The 22791-nt window shown below is 54.5% G+C and overlaps 1 long non-coding RNA gene across 5 annotated transcripts; it reads left to right on the top strand.

Annotated features, from left to right (window-relative positions):
- Positions 1-531: 531 nt before the first annotated feature.
- LOC133084243 (uncharacterized) lies at positions 532-19717 on the top strand. 5 transcript variants are annotated; one of them, XR_009699402.1, is made up of 6 exons: positions 532-888; positions 14200-14243; positions 15938-15972; positions 16375-16477; positions 18053-18161; positions 18514-19717. It is a non-coding gene; the product is annotated as an uncharacterized LOC133084243 (long non-coding RNA). The 5 variants fall into 5 exon arrangements; XR_009699404.1 differs by having other exon boundaries at positions 18639-19716; XR_009699406.1 differs by having other exon boundaries at positions 18636-19716.
- Positions 19718-22791: the final 3074 nt, after the last annotated feature.

Below are 22791 nucleotides of genomic sequence, written 5' to 3'. Positions count from 1 at the left end.
GGCATTGACAATCGCCTTTACCCAAAGTGGACCAATTTCAGTGTTCATCTCTTCTGAAAAATACCTTCCTGGCCACATCTGGAATAATGTTTGTGGTTGCCGGGGCCCCACGCAGTGCGCACATGAGATTAACCATCCCCGTGGCGATGATGACACTTGATTTTCTCCCTTGACCATTGTCACTACTATTCCAATTAAAATGGCAGCGCCATGAGGGCAGGGCATTTCCTTTTTTGCCAGTACTGAGCGTCCAGGGTCTGGTGCCTAGCATAGGCTAAATACACGGCATTTTTGTGAACAGAAGCCGGGATTCCGGCTGTCATATTTAATGAGGAATTATAGTCTTATTATTGGGGGTGTGTGTGTGTGTCACGGTACGTCAAGGGCGGGAGTCGAACCCGCCACTGCTGGCCCCGAGGGGTCTCCCCGGGTCCCCACTTCGGGCCGGTGGGGGTGGCCGGGGGCAGCCGAAGACGTCCGTGCGTGCGTGCGTGCGTACGTGAGAGCGGGCGAGGCCACGGGGCGGGCGGCGCGCGCGCCGCGAGTGAGTGGTTCAGCCCGGCCCCGGCTCATTGTGCTCGCCTCACGCCGGCCCGAGTTGGCGGCAGCGCTGGAGGTCCCGGGCCTGTGACCACAAAGAGGGAGCCGGGGGCCAGACGGGAGCGCGGCGGCGGCCCCGGCTGAGGCCCAGGCCAGGCCCCCTCCCCTCAGCCGCCAGCCCGCCCGCCTGACCCGCCCCCGCCGGCGGGCGTCCCGCCCCTCCCCCAACCGCCAGACTAGCCTGGTGCGGGGGCCGCGCGCGAAGACGTGGGGGAGAAGTTGGAGCTGAAGCTGGAGTCGTCCGTGGGGGCCGAGCCCGCCGTCTACGCGTGGCCGCTGCCGGTCTACGTGAGTGCCGCCCGTCCCCTCTTCCCGGACCCACGCCCCTCTTCCCCCACGGCGCGCGCTGAGCCCACCGAGAAACGGAGCGACTCGAGTCGCCAGACCCTCTTTGGAGCCCCCCTTCCCGCCCCGCCGTGGTTCTCCGCGGCCGTTTCCAGCCCCCGCGCGCAGGGTGGGCAGAGGGGAGCCGGGGCCGGCCGGGGGCGCAGACTCGGCCGCGGGGACCCCGCGCTTCCGAGGGGCGCCCGAGCCGGGCTGCCGTTGGCTCTGTAGGGCTGGGGACCCCGGTCCCCCCGGGCCTGGACTGCCGGCGGGCTTGCCCTTCCGTCCTTTATGATCTGACATGTAGGGTTTCTTTTTCCTGGTGGTTTATTCTTAGCGCTGTCAACGTGCTTAGCTTTTTTATTTTTGAGGACACCCTTTCCTTCCTCTCTCCAGTTTTTTGTGTTTTTGTTTTGTTTTGTTTTAGTTAGGCATTTTGTCCCTCTGATCTTGAGTGGGTGGGCTGGCTGGACCCTTGGAGAGGAGGCGTTGTCTCCCCTAATTTGAGTGGGTGGGCTGGCAGGCCCCTTGGAACGGAGGCATTGTGTCCCGTAATTTGAGTGGGTGGGCTGGCTGGACCCTTGGAGAGGAGGCATCCTGTCCCCTGATCTTGAGTGGCCTTTGGAAAATGACACGCCGAACGGAAATGTACACAGGCGTCCGGTGATTCCAGAAAAGCAGGGTGTCCGGGCAGGTGGGCGCCCGGCCTCTCGTCCCCCGTGGCGGCGTGGTGCGCGTGTTCTTGTCTCAGGGTGTACGCTTGGGCCCTGCAGCCCACCTTCGGGAGGGAAAGCGCAGCGGGCGCCTTGGGCCGGCGCCTTTGGGGCGCCCTTTCGTGCGCTCGGCTTGCGGGGGCCCGGCCTCCAGGGGACCCGGCGGGGAAGCCCGCGCGACCCGCCCCTCGCGCGGGCTCCGTGTGTGTCAGTTTGTGGAAACTGTGTCGCGGCCGGGGGCGGATCGGGACGCTGGGACCGCCTGGGAGCCGTTGTTGACTCTGGTCCCCGGTTCTCCGCAGTTCTCCGAGGTCGGAGGGTTTCCAGCCCGCCACTGCGCACTGGCGCTTTCTATTTTTGCTCTTCCTGTGCCCGGAGGCGCGGCTGAGCCTGGGCTCTGGCTTTTCCGGTTGGGTAACTCTGGGTGGCCCGGGTGGGCGGCCTGAGCAGTGGGCAGGGTGGGGAGACATCCCAGGGGAGGGAAACTGAAAGTGGGGAGAACCTTCAGAACTCCAGCTGATCCACTGGCCTCGCCTCCCCGCCCCTCTTACTGCACTTGTCATGTACGGGTTGGCTGGCCGGCGCATTTTTCAAAATGTAATAATTTGTTTATTCTTAGTAGCCGTGAAGCATAGTTCACTTGTAGTGCACAGTTGTAGGAGTTTTGACAGATGATCACCGTCAGGTGGCAGAGCAATCCCGTCATCCCATTTGCTGCCCTTTGGCGCCAGCGCCCCTCTAGCCTCTTGGCCACTAATCTCCTCTCTGTCCCTAAGGTTTTGGCTTTTCCAGAAAGTCAGATAAACGGAACAACAGCATGTAGTTTTTTGATTCTGGCTGCTTTGGCTCAGCAAAACCTATGCGAGATTCATCCCTGGTTTGTTTTTTTTTGTTGTTGTTGTTGTTTTAAATATTTATTTATTTAGTTATTTACTTGGCTGTGCCGGGTCTTAGTTGCGGCACATGGGATCTTCATTGCCGCGTGCAGTATGTTTTAGTTGCGGCGTGCAGGATCTAGTTCCCTGAGCAGGGGTGGACCCCGGGCCCCCTGCATTTGGAGCGCGGAGTCTTAGCCACTGGACCACCAGGGAAGTCCATCATCCCTGTTGTTGCGGGTATGAGAAGTCACTCCTTTTTCTTGCTGTGTTGTATTCCATTTTCCGTTTGTCCATTCGCCTGCAGGTGGCAGGACTTGTGAGATGTTTCCAGTTTTGAGGGGATCAGGAATAAAGCTGCTGTAAACATCCCAGGGCAGGTTTCCATGTGAACTTGGGTTTTTACCTCACTTGAGAAAATACTCAGGAGTGGGACTGGGGGCTGTGCTAAGTGTATGTTTAACACCCCTTCTGCATCTTAGAAATTGGTATTTTTGAGTATTGGAAGAGTTTAGAAATCCACTGTGACCCAGCACCCAGGCACTTGAAACGAAGTTGAAAGTTCATCTGGAGATGGTCACGTCGTCCCCATCACTGTCTTTTATTCGAGGCAGAGCAAGGCCACAGATTTGTAACCCTTGTAAGGGAGGCCTCGTGTGCCCAGGCCCTGGCAGGACGTGGCTTTCTAGTGGTGGGCGGTTCTGAAGTGGAGAGCGTCTTTCCCTTGCTGGCCGGACCTCGCTTGGCAGGGTGCGGGGTGTGCTGCCTGCCTGGCCGGGCGCTCTTTCTGCAGGTCAGCAGCCGTTCCTGGTGTGTCTGTCCTACTACCAGGCAGGCGGTCAGGGGCCCTAGTGAAGTGCTCAGCGAGCCGCAGCCTTCCTAAAGCTTTGCGGGTAACGTCTGTTACCCTCCCATTTCCCTGCTGAGGAATTTTGCTTTCTCATGGGAAGTGAGGGGGCAGTACTTTATAAGAGTTCATATTTTGTGATGACTCGATGCTGAATACATTAAGAAAATGGGCTCCTTCCAGAAGCTTAACTTCTGAGAAGGTCAGAGTACTCATGTGACCACACGTTTGAAATGAGTGAGCTTGTTTGTTCATTGATTCATTCATTCTGCAAGCACCTCCTGGATATTTACAGTGAGTGTTCCAGGGGGCGCTGAGGACAGTAGACAGTATTCTTTTTTTGATTTTTGAATTTTATTTTATTTATTTTTTTATACAGCACGTTCTTATTAGTCATCAATTTTATACACATCAGTGTATACATGTCAATCGGAATCGCCCAATTCAGCACACCACCATCCCCACTCCCCCGCGGCTTTCCTCCCTTGGTGTCCATACATTTCTTCTCTACATCTGTGTCTCAACTTCTGCCCTGCAAACCGGTTCATCTGTATCATTTTTCTAGGTTCATCATATATGCGTTAATATACGATATTTGTTTTTTTCTTTCTGACTTACTTCACTCTGTATGACAGTCTCTAGATCCGTCCACGTCTCAACATATGACTCAATTTCGTTCCTTTTTATGGCTGAGTAATATTCCATTGTATATATGTACCACAACTTCTTTATCCATTTGTCTGTCGATGGGCATTTAGGTTGCTTCCATGACCTGGCTATTGTAAATAGTGCTGCAGTGAACATTGGGGTGTATGTGTCTTTTTGAATTATGGTTTTCTCTGGGTATATGCCCAGTAGTGGGATTGCTGGATCATATGGTAATTCTATTTTTAGTTTTTTAAGGAACCTCCATACTGTTCTCCATAGTGGCTGTATCAATTTACATTCCCACCAACAGTGCAAGAGGGTTCCCTCTCCTCCACACCCTCTCCAGCATTTGTTGTTTGTAGATTTTCTGATGATGCCCATTCTAACTGGTGTGAGGTGATACCTCATTGTAGTTTTGATTTGCATTTCTCTAATAATTAGTGATGTTGAGCAGCTTTTCACGTGCTTCTTGGCCATCTGTATGTCTTCTTTGGAGAAATGTCTATTTAGGTCTTCTGCCCATTTTTGGATTGGGTTGTTTGTTTCTTTAATATTGAGCTGCATGAGCTGTTTATCTATTTTGGAGATTAATCCTTTGTCCGTTGATTCGTTTGCAAATATTTTCTCCCATTCTGAGGGTGACAGTATTCTTCTTCTCAAGAAACTTATGAACTAAGGACAGTAAGTGATCTATAAACATAGAAGTTCAGCTGCGGTGTAGTGCCCTGTATATGGAATCAGCTGAGGTCCCAGAGGGTGGGGCTGCCAGATTTGCCCTGGGGGAGGTGTGGGTGGCTTCTCTGAGGAGGGGACACCCGCAGGAGGAAGTGCAAACAGCCACAACCGCCTGTATGCAGGAATGTCCAGCCTCCAAAATGGGCTTTTGCGCAATTGACAAATAGGAGGGCGGGGTGCAGGGCGAGTTTTGTTCCTTCTGTGACTGAGAGTTCCCAGATATCCACTTATAGCTCACGGTGGCATTTCTAAAGCAGGATGGCCCTTCTTTTGGTGGGAAAACCGGGTCTCAGCTCAGGAGGAAGCAGGTGGTATCTTCGGCTGCCTGATGGCAGGGCAGGAGCCAGCGAGGGCGTGCAGTGGTCCTTCCCCTCCGTGGCTCACTGAGGCTGTGGGCGTGGAGCGGCCCCAGCGTGACTGTCCCTTCCTGCTCTGGCTTCCTCCTGAGAGCCCACGAGTCTCTGATGAATGCCCGCTGAGCAGTCACGCCCTTCACTCGACTGTGAGTAGTAGCTGAAGTGGGCGGCCAAGTGAGCCATCCCTCCCTGTGACTCAGAAAATATTTTCTGATCTGACCTCTGCTGGTGTGAGTCCTGCCTAATCTGAGCTCAGGTGGAAGGCAGGTTAACCCTTTGACGACTTTCCGTGGGTGAAGTAGCCTCTTTAAAGAGGAAGGGATCACCGGAAAAGCCTGGTATTCCGTACGTACGTGGCTGTTAGCTTTCGTACTTTGGTCCCTAACATCCAAATGCCACCTGTATGCTCTGTTCCTGGTGGGAGGAGCCAGAGGCAGCAGGCCCTTTGGATATTCACTAGGCAGGAGGCGGCAGAGCTGCAGGGGACCTGCCCCCAGTCTACCTCTAGGAGCTGCGTCCTTTTTTCCTTAATTAAATTGAACTTTTTATTTTGAGATGATCTTGCACAGCCGTCAGAAATAAGTCGGACACATCCCACGTTCTCTTTACTCAGTTTCTCCCAATGGTGGCATCTTACAAAGCTACACACCGATGTAATGATTTCATTGGCATTGGTACAATCAAGATACAGAGTGTTTGGTGTCCCTTTTGAATTCGGGGACCTGTAGGGTGTGACTGGCTGTGTCTGCGCATCCCTGGGTCCCGGGCCCGGCGCACGTCTCCCAGGAAACCCCTCTCCTCCCTCTTTCTTTCTGCCGTGTCCTCGTCTCGTGGTCCTGGCGCTCTTCCCTAGTGCGTGCGCCTTGTCTCCCTGGCTGTGGGATGACAGTCCTGTTTCCTTCCTCCCACTGAGGGTGCTGCCTGGAGGCCTCTTTGGCATCTTCTCTGTCCCTTCAAGCTGTCCCTGCCGTTCCCACCAGCCGGGTCTCCTGCCGAGGCTGTTCACAGAGGATGTGCCGGGTGTCTGTCCGCGGTCCTCCGCAGCTCATGCGTGGCTCTGTAGTGCCTCCCTCACCTCCCGCCTTTCTCTTCCTTCCCGGACTCTCTCTCCCCACCCACGGCTGCTGTCGCGGTGCCTAGCCCGGGGCTCTGTTCCTCGGCGCCCCCGTGTGGGACCGGGCCCTCTTCCTGTCCACGGCGCCTGGCAGGGCTGCCGAGTCACAGGTTCCCGTGAGCTGCAGTTGGGAGGTCGGAGGCTGTGTGCTTCACTGAGTATTGACCTTGGATGATGATGCCTCCTCATCTCTGCGGGGCTTCCGTTTGAATTCCCTCAGTTGGTCATGGGGTGCGCGGCCGATGCCCGGAAAGCGCGTCAGACTCACACCAGGTGCACGGGCAGCCGGTGTGTGAGAGAGGTTACCTCTGAGAACGCTGGTCCTTTGAAAACCTGACGTGTCTTTTCCCGGGTGGGGAAGGGGTTTTGCAGGCTGTGTGCTGGGGGGCGGGGGGCCGCCACGGAGTGGTGCCCACGGGGACGGCGGGAGTCGTGGGGCTCGGGGCGGGGAGCTCTCGGGAAGGATTTGCACGTCGCGTGGTGGTGGTGGCTCACGTTTCCCCTGGTGTGCAGGTGGCTCCCTGGCGTCTGCTCTGTGCTCACCCTGCGCGCTGAGTGAGGCTCCCACCGGGGAGCAGGTGCTGGGGCCGCAGGACACGCTGGGCCCACACCTGGTCTGGGACAGACACCAGGTGAAGGGGCGGGACAAGGGGAGGAGGAGCCCCGCTGGGTCTTGTGGGTTTTGTGTCTTTTTAAATAACAGCTTTGTCGAGATCGCATTCACACACCACAGAACTCACCCATATGAAGTGTACAATTTAATGGCTTTTACTATATTCACAGAGCTGTGCAGCCATCACCTCTGTCTAATTCCAGAACATTCCCTCAGTGCAAAGGGCCCGCAGTCCCCTGCCCCAGCCCCTGACACTAGGAACCCCCTCTCTGTGTCTGTGGATCTGCCTGTTCTGGACGTTTCCCATCAATGGCATCACACACTGTGTGTCCTTCTGTGTCTGGCTTCTCTCACTGAGCATCGTGTTCTCAGGGTCCGTCCACGTTGTTGTGCGTGGCAGGGCTTCACCCCTTTGCGTGGCTGAGTGATGCTCCCATGCGTGTGGCCCAGGTCGTGGGGTCTCGAGGCCCCTGGAGAGGCGTTCGTTTGGCTTGGTCCTGGGGTGGGGTGATGCCAGTTTTACTGATACGGTGCTAACAGGACCCCTTGCTGGAGTGGGAGACAGCTGGAAGGCTGGGGGCGCGGCTCGCCTTGGCCTTTGAGACCGCGGGGTGGAGGCCGTGCTGCCGCTTGTCGCTCGGGGAGCGCTGGGCGAGTCCTTCTCCATCTGTGCCCCCTCGGAAGGGCCTCCTCCGTCCCTGGGCTTTCCCTCCCTTCCCTTCCGGGCCTCGGCCTCGGCCTCAGCCTCAGGCCGGACTGCTCTGTGGCAGTAAAGCATTTTCTTTGGTGAGGGCGACAAAAGTTCTGGTGGTGAACTTTTGGTCGTCGCGTTCCCCCGTCCCACCGGGGTCACTCCACGACGGCCCCTCCACGCGGACCCCCGGCGTCAGGCGCTCAGCACTTGCAGTGGCTCCTTGGGTGGCTGGGCGGCCTGGGCTCTTACAGGTGGGCTAGTTTGGATTGAAGCAACTGAAATGGTCTTGTCACCCCTGGAGCCCCCGTGGCGCCCCGTCCTCCTGTGGACACACCCATGCCCGTCCTGCAGAAGGACGGCTGCCCGGACAGCAGGACGTCCCGGCCGGTCCTGGCTCTGCGCAGACTGGCTTCCGTGCGCTGCGGACCCAGGCGTGGAGCTCAGGCTCAGGGTCAGGTCTGGAAACGCTCCTGCAGGTGTGGCGGTAGGTGAGGTGGCACACGAGCCACGCGCGTGCCCTCCTGGGAGCCACGTGACGAGTCAGAAGGAGGCGGCGAGGTACGTTTTCATAGCATTGTACGTAAGCGAGTACGGCCCAAACACTACGTTTTCAACGTGCCATTTAAAGAGTTGCTGAAGGGCACTTTTACTTTGTGTGTGTGCGCGCGCACGCTCTGTCTTAGAAATCCGTGTGCATCTTGTGCTCTCAGCACATGTCACTGGAGTGGGCCAGCGCACACCATTGCCCCTCGTCCAGGTGGCCACGGGCCGCTGTGGGCACAGTGAGGCTCTAGACCCCTCTCCCTCGTGGGGGCTCCTTCCTTGGACCCTGGTCATCGGGGCCCCTGTGTGCACAGCGGGTCCCACCCGCCCGGGTCAGGGCCATGGGCCCACCGTGTCCTGCACCGTGTCTGTGGCCCGGGAGCCACGGGCCTGCTCCCTCTTCTCTCTTCCTCCTCCAGCTGGACTTTGGCCTCATGGGGTGCCGGCAGCCCCTTCCTGTTTTCCCATGTTGACGGTTCCTTGCAGTGCCGGTCTCGCGGGCAGGATTTTGTGATGCGGCTCGGTCCCGAGACCAGCCTGGTTTGTCGCCTGGCCCTGCGGGGAGAGGGCCAGGTCAGCGGTGGGAGGAGAGCCTCCTTCCTGGCTCTCTCCTTTGCATCGCTTTACCAGGCGGTTCCCATCCTTGGCCTGGCTTGTCCTCCAGTACGGTCCTGGGGCCAGGCAGCACCCCCTTGCTGGGGGCCTGTGGACGTCCGGGGCTGACTGTGGACGAGACCCGTGTGATGCTCCACAGCCAGTCTCTCTGCCACCCCCGCCCCTGTGTGAGATACACTCATTTTCAAGTGAAAACCTGTTCGCTTCTTGAATACTCAGGCCCACCGCAGGCGCTGGCCCTCCCCCTCCCCCTTCACCCCCTGCTCCCTCCCCCTGGTGAGTGGGTGCTCCCCAGCGGGGCCGCAGGCTGAGAGGTGAGGCTGAGCGCCTTCGCTGGGCCTTGGGGCCCTCTGCTCACCCGCCTGGCTTTCCTCCCAGACGGAGAGCCTTCTGTGGATTTTCCACTCTTCCAGCCAGATCTCTGCTCTCAAAGCCCTGCCACTGGGAGAGGCAGAGAGACAGCCAGCGGACCTCCCACCGTGTTCCATCTCCCCTGCCTTTGACTCTTCCCGCTGTGCTTCTCCACTTTGGGAAACAGTGCGTGCATCCCACCCTGGGCGCTCTGTCCCACTTGCCTTGGCCCCCACCCCAGGGCTCCGGAGGTGTGCAGAGCCTTGGGGAAGAAGGCAGCGACCCCCAGCCCGCAGGCCGTGCCCCCTGCAGCCTGCTGGGGAGCGGGGACCGCGGGCAGAGGCCCAGGGTGCTCCCCCTCGGCACCTCCTGGGCACTCGTGCCCTCAGCAGACGGTGATAGAGAGTGTGGTCCCTGCTTGCTTCAGGCCGGTGGTTCTCTGAGCGGGGCCCCTGGGCCAGCAGCTTCCCCACCAGCTGGAACTGGTTAGGAATGCGGGTTCCTGGGGCCCAGACCTGCTGACTCTGAAAGTTTGCGGGTGGCCCCAGAGCTCCACTCTGACCAGGGATTCTGATGCTCGTCCCGGTGTGATGCCCCTGCCTCGGAGGCCCCCTGGGTCCCGGCGTCTTCCTGCTGCAAGTGGGAAGAGGAGGACGGAGTCCACGTCTTGTCTCCTCCCTAGTCTCTGTCCCCTGCCTCTCGCCGGGTCCTCCAAGGACGATGTCTCCATTTGTCGTGCCCCTGTCACCGTGAACCAGCCTGCGTGCTCGGGGTGGGCCGTGCCCTGGCAGCGAGCACCCAGGAGGCCTCCTGTCCAGGCTCCTCACGCCGGGCGCAGGGCCTGCGGGGACGAGCGGGGGCAGAGCCAGACCTGCGGGCGTCCGGGTGGAGTTCCTGTTCCCACACCTGTCCTCACGGTCAAGGAGGAGGCAGGGGCCTGCCGAGTGGGACAGCCAGACTCCCCCGCCCTCACCTGAGCTGGGCAGGGGAGGGGAGCAGGCGGACGGGACGGGCTTGGTGGCGGCTCAGGCCTGATGACAGCCTCTGGCTTCCGCACAGGGTGCTTTTTCAGGCGGGAACGGTTGTGCTTATTGCGGTTGTTTTCCCAGGATCCCGGAGTGAGGCCGCCGGCTGCGTGGTGAGCAGCATTCCGCTAAGCCTCTGCGCGGCTTCCTGCGGAGGCTCTGACGCCTTTAGTGAGAAGAGCCTGGGTTAGTCACTGACTCAGCAAGCAGCCAGCAGCGGGCTGGGGCTGTGGCTGGGACGGGGAGGCCGGGCATCCCGTGCAGCGAGCCCAGGGCTGGCCCCAAACCCCGGAGTTCCAGGGCTCCCCCGGGGGAGGAGGTGTGGGTGCTCCTAAGTGCGGGCTTCCTCAGGGCTGTTCTCAGTCGGACCTTTCTGGGTCGGCTTCTGGCGTCGCTCTGTTCGGAAAGCCTGTGAAGCAGAAGAAGAGGCCACAGCCGAGAAGCTGTGAGAGCTTCTGAATCATCGATGGTGATCAGGGCATCTTAAATCATACGACTCAGGATGACCGCTGGAAGCTGGCCAGTCCCTAAAGCAGCATCCTCAGATCGTAGGAGGCACGTCGTAAACTGTTTCCTTCTTTTCGTTCTGGTTGTAAAGCTTGGGAGAGCTTGAGTTCATCTCATCACAGATGAGACCACATTCCAGGCCCCTGTCTTCCCAGGTCGGCGTGATGCGGCCTGAGACGCAGTGGCTCAGCCAGGGCTGCGGCCCGCGTGCCATGAGGGCCCCTGCCGCCCCTGCAGCCCCTGCAGGAGGAGCGTCTCTGGGGCGCGTCCAGCCTCCTGGGGGGGCCGAGGGAGGGAGCGCAGTCCAAGCCGGCACGGGCCTGCCACGCGGCGCACGCTCAGGCACACGCGCGTGCTCACGGGGTCCTTTCAGAGCGCGCACGCTGTTTTGTAACTCCACAGTGGTGACCGGAATGAGACTCTCCTGGGTACTGTCACGTCCTCCTGTGGCTCTAAGACTTGTTCTTACGGGCCGTGCTTGCAGGGTAGTGTATCGGCCTAAACGCAGACATGAATTTAGCAGCTTGAGACGATGCACACTGATGACCTCCCATGGTTTCTGGGGGCAGGGATTAAGAGTAGGCGGACCAGGGGATTCTGGCCGAGGGTCCCTCAGGAGGCTGCAGTAGGGGCTTCAGCCGGGGCTGCCCCATCCGAAGGCCGGACCGGGTGGGATGCCTGGCTTCCAGGTGGCCCCTCCCATGGCTCCTCAGCACGTGGGCCCCCGCAGGGCTGCAGAGGCTCCTCAGTGCATGGGGGCCGGCTCCCCTCAGGAGGAGTGTGACGCGGGAGAGCGTTGGTGGAAAGTTCTAGACCCTCCTCCTCATGCTGTGACTACCTCAGCGCCTTGTACACTGTGCTGTGTGCGTTTGTCTCTGAGCAGACCTTGCGGGACAGCGTGGCATCTTCTCTGCTTTCAGTGGGTACAAGAACCCAGGGAATTCAGGGCTGCCAGGACTGTCTGTCTGGACTCACTGAATGTTGTGGACCAGGAACAGAGTCTGTCGGCCACGTGAGTGTCTTAGATGCTCAGTATTTTCCTGCTGAGGTGGAGGTGCTTTTAACAATACCTCGCATTTCCTCCTGTAGATTTTGTTGTTCTTTTTTGTTTGTTTTCGCCACGCCGTGCAGCTCGTGGGATCTTAGTTCCCCAACCAGGGATTGAACTTGGGCCCTCGGCAGTGAAAGCACAGAGTCCTAACCACTGGCCCGCCAGGGAAGTCCCTGTTGTTGTTGTTGTTGTTGTTGATAGCTGTTTTGAGGTGTAATTCCCATACTCTTCACCTCATCCACCTAAAGTGTGCCGTTCCCTGCTTTGTAGTGTATTCATTGAGTGTAGTCATCACTACTACCAATTTTAGAACATTCCATCACCCCAAGAGGAAACCCCATCCCCATTAGCATCCCTCCCATCCCCCTCCCCAGCCCCTGACAACCAGGAACCCACTCTCTGTCTCTGTGCACTTGCCTGTTCTGGACGCTTCCCATCAGTGGAATCACACCCTGTGTGTCCTTGTCCGTCTGGCTTCTCTCACTGAGCATCGTGTTCTCAGGGTCCATCCACGTTGTAGCGAGTGTCAGTGCTTCACCCTTTTTCATGGATGGATAATATTTCAGTGTGTGGAGGGACACATTTGTTTATTCGTTCATCTGTTGATGGACATTTGGGTGGTTTCCACCTTTTGGCGGTTGTGAATCATGCCTCTGTGAACATTAATGTTCGGGTTTTTGGTGTGTTTTTTTTTTTCTGGCCGCGTTGGGTCTTCGTTGCTACGCGCGCGGGCTTTCTCTAGTTGTGGTGAGTGGGGTCTAGTCTTTGTTGCAGTGCGCGGGCTTCTCATTGCGGTGGCTTCTCTTGTTGCGGAGCACAGTAGTTGTAGGCCTGCGGGCTTCAGTAGTTGCAGCACGCGGGCTCTGTAGTTGTGGCGCACGGGCTTCGTTGCTCCGCGGCATGTGGGATCTTCCCGGACCAGGGCTCGAACCTGTGTCGCCTGCATTGGCAGGCGGATTCTTAACCACTGCGCCACCAGGGAAGCCCAATGTTCAGGGTTTTGTGTGGACGAATATTCTCATTTCTCTTGGGCAGACACCCAGGAGAGGAATTGCTGGGTCATTTGCTAACTGTTTAACCTTTGAGGAGCTGCCAGACTGTTTTCCAAATCCAGCTGTCCTCACTGTTTTCTGCCGTTTGCCAGGAGGCCTTGGGGCCGATTGTTCCCATCAGTGGTTCTTCCCCAGGGTTTCTGGGTCAGCAGTGGCGCTGATGCTGCGGGTCGGTTCCCCCGTGTCAGGAACCACTGGTCTGCAGGGCTGTCCTGTGCTGGACCGCGCGTGCTCCATCTCCCGCCGCCGGCCTTGTCTAAGTGATATGAGTTCAATGGATATTTACTGCTCCGTCCTTGGTAAGTTGGAGGATATTATTAAAAACGATAGAAGATTGTTTTTTTCCTTTGCCTTAAAAAATAAGATTCTGGGCAAAAGGTCACATATCGTAATTCTATTTACAAACGTCCAGAATGGGCAAATCCACAGAAACAGAGAGTGGATTAGTGTTGTCAGGGGCTGGGGAGGGGATTGGGGCGCGTCTGCTAATGGAGTGATGGGATGTTCTGGAACTAGATAGAGGTGATGGTTGCCCAGCTCTGAATGTATTAAAACCCACTGAACTGTATACTTGAAGCGGGGGCCCATTCTGTGTGAATTATATCTCAGTAGGGCTGCTGTTGCAAAGATGAGGCTTAGGACACAAAGGGTGTTTCCGGAGTTGTTTGACCTGTTAGGACCGCTGCGCCGGGGGGGGGGGGGACCCTGTCCTGGGACCCTCCGGGCATCTGTGCCCTGGCCCGTAGGGGCTCTGCCGCGTTGCCGTCCTCCACTGTGAAGCGTGGAAATGGTGGCCTGGTCTGAGAGGGGCAGTCGCTGTCCCGGGGCAGGGCTGGCAGCTCTGGGCCTGACCATCTCACCTCCGGCTTCAGCCCGTCCTCTTCGAGGGCCCTCCTCACCGCGATGGGAACCTTCACCGGTGGGGCGGAGGTGCAGTCTAGAGTTACAGACCGTCCACACGATGCGTCGTCCTCACTTGGTTTCTGCGGGGTCTTGGGTTAGCTGGCCGCCAAGACCCCGGCGAAAGGCCAGAGCGACCCCCGACGTGCTCCTCGGGGAAAGCGGCGAGGCCAGCCCGCCGGGCGCAGTGAGGCCAGGAGAGCGCCGCTGTGGCCGGGAGGGAGGACCGCTGCTCGCCCGCTCCCGGTGGTTGCCTGAGTGGTGTTTCCCCATTTTACAGATGGAAACCGAGGCCTGCGGTGGTTCAGGGACTCAGAGGCAGGCCTGTGGCTTCCAGGCTGCAGGAGCACCCAGGGGAAGTCCTGGGGAAGGAGGGTCGGGGGCTTCGAGTCCGTCCCGGTCCCTTCCCCGCAGCCCGCTGGGCGGCAGGGTGCTGCAGGAACAGGCGCTCCTGGAGCCAGCGTGTCCCACGTGGCAGGACATGGCCCCAGCGCTGTGGGTGGAGCTCTCTGGTGGGTCCCGCGGGTCGGGAAATGAGGTGGGGAGTCCCGGGGGCTGCAGCACCCGCCTCCTCTGGTCGCCCCCATCACCGGAGCGGGGAGGGACGGCTCTGAACCCTGTCCCATTGTCTTTCAGGACAAACCCCACGATGCTGCTCACAAAATCAGCGAGACCATCCGGTGAGTGTGGCACCTGCTGGGGCGGGGCCTCGGGGTGGGCCAGTCCTGAGTTCCCAGCAGCCCCCCAGCCGTGCGCTCCCCCATTTCTCCGTGCTGATCCGCGTCAGCATCGTCAGCATCGAGGAGGCTTGGGAAGCGGGGCTGTGGGGTCAGGGGGTCAAGTCCTCTGAGTGTGACCCAGGACAGGTCTTGGTGCTTCGTGAGCTAGCTTCCTGTGGAAGAGGCTGGAAATCCTGAGTGGCCAGCTTCCCGAGGGACCCCTCCCCTCTCCCCTCATCACCTTGCTTTACTCTTCTCCCGTGGGGTTTGGTGTGACCTTTGGGTTTGGGCCCTCTTCCCTCTGTGAGCCTGCCCCGTGCTGTGCAGAGGAGGCCGGGTGCCCGGGAGGCTGACCCGGGTGAGATCTGGGAGGAGGGCCGCCTGCTGTGTTCTAGTGGGCTGTCTCCTCACGTGGGACCTGAGGGTCTGCGACGGCCTCCAGAGTGCCCTCGGGGGCCCATGCGCGGAATCCTGCAACCAACCGCTCTTGGCTTTAGAATGTTCCACGTGTGTGACCGTGGCCCTGGCATCTCGCTGCATTGTGCCTTAAAATCCTTAGCTATGTAGCCACTGCCTGGGCCACATGCCATTACATCCGCTTGAATCTGGGGCGGCCGGGCTGGCAACAGTACAAAAGGCTGTTTGGTACATAGGGGTGGTACTCCCCCCTCTCCGTCCTGTCCTTCCTTCGAGAGGCGAGCATTTATCAGTTTCTTCTGTATTGTTTCAGGTTATATGTATGTATATATTACTGTAGTATATTAGTATAAAATCTATCTTAGGGTTCTCCAGAGAAACAGACCCAGTGATGTCTGTGTGTATGAGATTAATTTAAGCAACTGAGTCACACGACTTCAGGCTGGCGAGTCTGAAATATGCAGGACAGGCCAAGAGAGGCAGACCCAGGGAAGAGTTGATGTTGTAGCTCAAGTCTAAAGGCAGTCTGGAGGCAGAATTTTATGTATACACATACAGATGAATTCCGTATAATATAGTACAGAGGGGTTCTGTGTAGTTTACCCAACTTTCTCCAATGGTGACGTCTCACATAACTGTAATAGCAAAACCAGAAAATGGACATCGGCATAATCTACAGACTTTATTCATTGTGCATGTATGGTCACGTGTATGCACGCATGCATTCTTGTAACTTCCACCTCAAACAAGACGTAGATCGGTTTCATTACCACAATATTTTTATCCCTCTTAAATACATAAATACAGATATCCTGGAGTTGGCAAGTGTTGTGAACTTAGGGAAGTAGTGTACTAAGGTATTCATCAGAGAAGAGCTGGTGTCCAGTTTAGGTTGTCATCATCACTTCCTGATGTGAATCCCAAATTACTACTTTGGTTTTTTTCTAGTATTAACAAATTCCTGACATGAGGTGGATCTTTGACTTACGTAGCATCACTAGATGACCTCCAGTGCGCAGACATGTGCCGGGCCAGCTCCTGGGCCTCTCTTTGTTTTGAGGGTGGTGGGACATCAACATCAGACTGAAGGTTGCCCAGATCTCCCCCAAACCCAGATTACCCCCCTACCCCTGTTTTTAACCACATCAAATGTATTTATTTAATACTTTGACTCATGCTTTTGGTTTTGATCTTCTTTTGAAAGATTCTTTTTCTCTTTTTCCCTTCTCTCCACATAGGAGGAAAAGAGACGTAGAGTTACATCCAGAGAATGGTAAGAATAATAAAGCTTTTTGTTCTGTGCAATATGTAATCTTGATGACTGAAATTACTTTTCTGAAATCTTTTAAAAAGAAGAGCTTTATAGTGAGTTGCCAGGGTGACCATAGATAGCTTAAGGATGCTGGGTTTGCAGTCAGATTATTAACCTTGTGATTCAGGTAGAATTGTCTTACAAAGAGTGAATTGGGGGCAACTGGCAGTTATCAGAACTAGATCTAAAGGTTGTATTAAATGTTAAATGTTGAGGTAATATGTGCCTTTCAGGGCTTCTGAGATGAAGATTGATTTTTGGTGGGGGGTGGGGGGGTGGGTAGGAAGGAAGACCTTTTGAAAACTGCCTCCACGGGAGGAGTCTGTGAAAGTCATCCTTAGGGTGTGTGATTTTGTTTGATAGAGTTGCTGGACCGCTCCCTGCAGAAGAACCGGGAAGAGTAAAACCAGGAACACACGTGGAAGAAGAAGAGAGAGATGATAAAGTAAAGCCTGGTCACCTCCAGGTTTGTCACTTCCACCTTAATCTCAGAACCCATTTGGTTTTAGGAAGGGGGGTCAGGGTGTGGGGAGCGTGTAGGAACAGAATGACTTTCACTAATGATCAAAATGACCTTGGATTTAGCTAGAGTGCTCTTCAAACTCATTTTTCTGCTGGTTCTCTATGTGGAAGGTGTGTTACATGATAGTAACACAGCGGTGATAGTAAATCAGCGGTAGGCCTGGAGGTCAGCTGGACCTCTGCTACTTGATCAGTCAGTCACAGAGCTTCAGTCTGTCCCCTCTCCTGCCTGCGTCTCCTGCCCATGAGGTCTTTGTGAAGGTCTCATTTTCAAACACATGAGGTGCTAAAGTGCTCTAGTATCGTCCAGGTATCAAGATGCATTCTTAACTGAGATCAGACCAGTTCTTTCCCCAGACCTCCAGCTCCTTTGTAAAATCAGAGTTTCAGGTTCTATGAAATACAGATGTACCCACTGAACCCCCATGGGAGGGGGGGTAGGAGAAGGGATTGGGGATCTGATACTGGAAGCTTTACCATTAGACAGCACTGCCCCATATGACAAAGGGCTGACATTGGTCGGGCACAGGTGGTAGAACAACATCACATCCTTTTTGGTTTTATTAAGACGTTGATTAGAAGTTTCAGCTCAGCAGAGGGGCAGCACCCTGGGCAGGCACTGGGCCTCCACCATCTGTGGATCCTCCCCTCTAGCACCCAGGCTAGGTACTCAGTTACCAGCAGCCCAAAGGGCAGGAACAGAGCTCTGCCAGGCTGGCCTTCCCAGAGGGCAAGTGTAAGCAGCACAGCCAGGAATGTGAGCGACAGGCTTTGCTGGATTGTCGAGAAGGAGGGCGACGTCTGGTTCGGAATGGCTGGAGTCAGCGCTAGCCTCCCCTCGGACACGTGCACTGGGCCCCCTGGTCTCAGGCTCACACAGGCCTCCAAAGCCCTTCCCTCGGGATGGTGCTCAGACCCTCCACCCAGCCCACCCTCCCGCCCCAAACACCAGCAGGTCAAGCACCACTCAGAGAAGGGGGCCTTTCAAGGGCTTTAGAAAATCTTAGAATCCGGATATGGAAGCTACTATGTTTCACTTCTGGCTGAGAGCTCTGCTCCCAGAGCACAGGATGGCCCAGGGGGGCGAGATGGGAGGGTCTCGCTGTGACCCGCAGGCACTGCGGGCCTTTTCAGCCACATGCCTGCCTTCCTTGGAAATATATTTCATTAACAGCCACACGGAACACCCTGAGAAACAGGAGGAATTACTGGTTCGTTTCAACCCTTAGCAACAGTGAGTTTTCACCACCTTGTATTTCGTCTGCTCTCTGCAATGCGCTGGAACCTTCCTTTGGGCGAAAAGTGCCTCAGCTGTCCAGGGCACCCGACACACTTGGCGACTCCGGCTGACCCGGGAGCGCCCTGGGCCCCAGGGACAGGGTCCCTCCTTCCCGACCACCCCCTCGTGGGAGTGCTGAGGCCAGTCAGCCCCCAGCTCTGGGGGCTCAGCGTCCCCTCGGAAGTGACTGCGAGTCAAGCTCCCCACCGACCCCCTCCCCCCTGGTCTCCCTCCCGCCAGGGCCGCTTCGTGCGCGGTGCCGGTCGCCCCTCCTCAGGGGGAAGGAGACCCGGGCCGACTCCGCTCCACTGACCTGCCGCTGCCCGTCCGGGACGTGGCCGAACAGCCGGTAGGTGTCGGGGAAGCCCCGAGGGCGGGCGCCCTCCCGCTCCGGGTGGAGCCCGCGGCCTGGGGGGCAAGAGGCGCGACTGGGGTGGGAAGGAGACGGGGCCACGGGAAGCCCATGCCGGGCCAGGGCGCAGAGGCAGGAGGCGGCGAGGGGGGCCGGCCCAGCCGCGAAGCCCGGGCCTCCGCCCCGCCCAGGCCCCAGCGGCCTTCAGACCTCCCTGCCGGCCCCTGGGCTCGGGGTGGGTGACAGGCGCGCCGAAGAAGCCGTCCGGAGAGGCCGGCCCAGGGGTTGTGCCCATTCCCGGCATAGGGTGAGCACCGGGGCCTGAGGGTGTGGAGCCGTCCGGCCGCAGGTCACAGGCTTTGCCTGTCGGAAAGGAGGGCTGCGATGGGGCTGTGCCGACGGAAGGGGAGGATGGAGCCGCCGACAGTCCCCGTTTGCCAGGCAGAGCTTCATCGTGGACCCTCTTCTCAGCAGCCCTGCGCAGCAGGGACACCCAGGCCTGGCGAGTCTGCGCCCCACCCAGGGCCGCTGGGTTCCTGCGCGGCAGCCCCGGCATCTCCTGCTGAGAAACCCCAGAGACCGTGCTCCGTCCCCCGAGCCCACCGCAGTGCTGCAGAGCCCAAGGGGGTTGGGGCTTCACCCCAAACTTGAGGAAGCCACAGCTGGGGGCCGCGGCACAAGCGCGGGTCCCACCATCCCCGCAGGAGCAGACCCCGCGGAGGGTCTATCTTTTGGAAGTAAATTTAGACTAACAGGTTTTACACACACAATCTTAGAGCTGGGAAAAGTCCTTTGTGTCATTCATGTAGCTTCATAAGATTTTTTTTTTTAATGAGAGGATGGATTTCCTTGAGCAAGAGTGAATTTCCAGGAATGGGTCCCTGGATACCAAGGACTGTTTTGGGGAAGAAAGACGAATCTATTCTGCGAACGCCTTATAGAACTTATTCTATATTGTAGTTCTGTCTGGAAACACATGTACCGTTGATCTTTGTAGCAGCCCTTAACATCCTCAAGAGAAGCTCTCATTTCCCCATTAGTACTTGTTATAGACTGAATATTTGGGTCCCCCCAGCATTCACATGTTGACACCCATCCAATGTGATAGTATTAGAAGGTGGGTCTTTTGGGAGGTGATTAGGATTTGATGAGGTCATCGGGATGGAGCCCTCATGATGAGATTCTTACCCTTGTGAGAGTCATGAGAGAGCTGGCTTTTTCTCTCTGCTCTCTGCCCTGTGAGGACACAATGAGAAGTGGACAGTCTGCAACCCGGAAGAGAGTCCTCACCAGAAGGCGATGATCCTGGCACCTAGATCTCAGACTTCCAGCCACCAGGACTGAGAAATATATTTTTGTTGTTTACAAGCCCCCACCGCGCCCCGTTTATGGTACTTTGTGACAGCGGCCCAAACTGACTTAGCACTCTTTTCTTCAAGTAAATGGAAGAATTTGTGGAGCCCATCTATTTTATGATACAATTTCCCAAATAACCAAGATTCTCTCTATACACTCTGATTTGTCAACTTTTTTATTTATCAAAATTGTTATAAAAAAAGTTTCCATATTTTTTCCTAATAAATTGTTTCCAATCCATGTTGTCACTATAATGGTTCTATGATATTAATAATTTGAGCCCTAATGCCCTGCTTAAAATAATCATTTATTTGTCTTATGAATAAGTTCAGAGTTCAAATGCAAAAGTGTTAAAAGGATATACTGTGTAAAACATCTGTGTCATCCCTCTGAAGGAAAGAAGGAGGGAAGAAAGGAAGGAAGGAAGGAAAAAACATTGAATTTGCCCTCAGTTTAGCTGCCACTTCCTAAGGGAAGCCCTTTCCAACTCCAGACCCCCAGGCATCACAAATAAGCTCTCATGGGACACTGTCCATACTGTTGCACGTCATGTTTCCTGAAAAGCTGATTCTGAGACAAGGACAGACTTTCAGAAAGTTTCTTGGGGTGTGTATTTTGGGATAAACATAGAATTACCGTATGACTCAGCAATTCCACTCCTAAATCATTAAAAACAAACACTCAAATCTGCGTACACACATGTTTATAGCAGCACTATTCACAATAGAAAAATCATGGAAATAACCCAAATGTCCATCAATGGATGAATGAATAAACAAATTGTGGTATATACCTACAGTGGAATAGTAATTCAGTCATAAAAAGGAATGGAGCAATTAAATATCAAACAATTACACGGCCAAAAACATCTTTTTAAGAAATGAAATACTGGGGCTTCCTTGGTGGCGCAGTGGTTGAGAGTCTGCCTGCCAATGCGGGGGACGCGGGTTCGAGCCCTGGTCTGGGAGGATCCCACATGCCACGGAGCAACTGGGCCCGTGAGCCACAATTACTGAGCCTGCGAGTCTGGAGCCTGTGCTCCGCAACAGGAGAGGCCGCGATAGTGAGAGGCCCGCGCGCCGCGATGAAGAGTGGCCCCCGCTTGCCGCAACTAGAGAAGGCCCTCGCACAGAAACGGGGACCCAACACAGCCATAAATAAATAAAATAAAATAAAAAATTTTTTAAAAAAAAGAAATGAAATACTAATACATATTACAGTGTGGATGACTCTCGCAAACATCATGCTAAGTGAAAGATGCCAGACACAAAGGTCACACATTGTATGATTCCATTTATCTGAAATATCCAGAATAAGTAAATCCATAGAGAAAGAAAGCAGATTGGTGGTCTCCAGGGCCTGGCAGAGAGAGCGAAGTAGTATCTTCTTAATGGGTACAGAGTTTCCTTTTGGGGTGATAAAAATGTCTGTGGGAAGAAAAAATTTTTTAATTGGAAAATGATTGATTAAAAACAGAAGTCTGTGGGGTATTTCTTGGTACTGCCTTTCCCAATTTCGACAGTAAATGGTCAAGTACACAGTAAATGGTCAAGTACAGCAGCCATGGTTTGAGAAAGAAATGATGACCAGGGCTCAGAACACTCACTCAGGGACGAGGGTGAGGATCACCCCACCAAGTAAGCCATCCATTTTAGCAGAGATATTATCCAAGGATGAGGGGAATTGAGAATGGATAGCACAGGAGGGAGACAATGACTATCAGTTGTGGCCTTGAGGCCACCTGCAGTAACAGAGGCTATAGTTCGCCCCACTGACCCTCCTTTCACTAGTAGTTCATCTCAACTCACCCTCTCCCCTACAAACGATCCATGGAAACTATGAAAGAGTTGTTTCCAGAACTTATGCAAAGACGTTGATCCAAGTAAAGGCAACAAAAGCAAAAATAAACAAGTGGGGCTCTATCCAACTAAAAAGCACAACAAAGGAAACCAACAACAAAATGAAAAGGCAACCTACCGAATGGGAGAAAATTATTACATATTATATATCCTATAAGGGGTTAGTATTCAAATTATATGAAGAACTCATACAAAAAAAATAGAAAAAATATCCAACTAAGAAATGGGCAGAGTCTGAATAGACATTTTTACCAAGAAGATACAGAGATGGACAGCAGATAATTAAAAAGACACCTAAAATCACTAATCAGCAGAGAAATGCAAATCAAACCACAAAGAGATGTCACCTCATACCTGTTAGAATGGCTAATATCAAAAAGACAGGAACTAACAAGTGTTGGCAAGGGTGTGGAGAAAAGGGAAGCCTTGTGCACTGTTGGTAGGAATGTAAATTGTTGCAGCCACTATGGAAAACAGTATGGAGGTCCTCAAAAACTTAAAAATAGAACTATCATACGATCCAGCAATTCCACTACTTGGTATTTGTATGAAGGAAACAGCAACGCTAATTCAAAATGAAATCTGTACCCCCATATTCATTGCAGCATTATTTACAATAGCCAAGACTTGGAAACCCCTGTGTTCATTGATGGATAAATGGATAAAAGACATTAGGCATATATATATGCCAAATTATATATATATGTATATATATATATATAAAATTCAGCCATGAGAAAGAAACAAATCCTGCCATTTGTGACATGAATGGACCGTGAGGGCGTTATGCTAGGTAAAATATGTCAGACAGAGAAAGAAAAATCCTGTATGATCTCACTTTATATGGAATTTTTAAAAAAGCTCATAGATACATAGACTGGTGGTTACCAGAGGCAGGGGGTGGAGGGTGGGTGAAATGGGTAAAGGTGGTCAATATGTACAAACTGGCAGTTATAAAATAAGTCCTGGGGATGTGACTATAGTTAATAGTATCATATTGCATATTTAAAAGTTGCTAAGAGAGTAGATCTTAAAAGTCCTCATCACAAGAAAAAAAGATTTCTACCATGTATGGTAATGGATGTTAACTAGACATACTGTGGTGATCATTTTTTAAATTGAAGTACAATGGATTTACAGTATTATATTGTAATAACAATATATTAGAACACAGTGAGTCAATATTTTTATAGATTATACTCCATTTAAAGTTATTCTAAAACATTGGCTATCCTTATAGCTTATTTATTTTATGCATAGTAGTTTGTGCCTCTTAATCCCCTCCCCTACCCCTATCTTGCCCCTCCCCCCTTTCCTCTACCCACTGGTAACCACTGCTTTGATGTCTATATCTGTGAGTTCATTTCCTTTCTGTTACATTTATTCTTTATTTTTTAGATTCCACATACTAG

The sequence above is a fragment of the Eubalaena glacialis genome, chromosome 2 (genome assembly GCF_028564815.1).
Source record: "Eubalaena glacialis isolate mEubGla1 chromosome 2, mEubGla1.1.hap2.+ XY, whole genome shotgun sequence".
In the NCBI taxonomy this organism is placed as follows: domain Eukaryota; kingdom Metazoa; phylum Chordata; class Mammalia; order Artiodactyla; family Balaenidae; genus Eubalaena; species Eubalaena glacialis.
The sequence above is the reverse complement of the archived record's forward strand: the minus strand, read 5'-3'. Positions and strand labels throughout refer to the sequence as shown.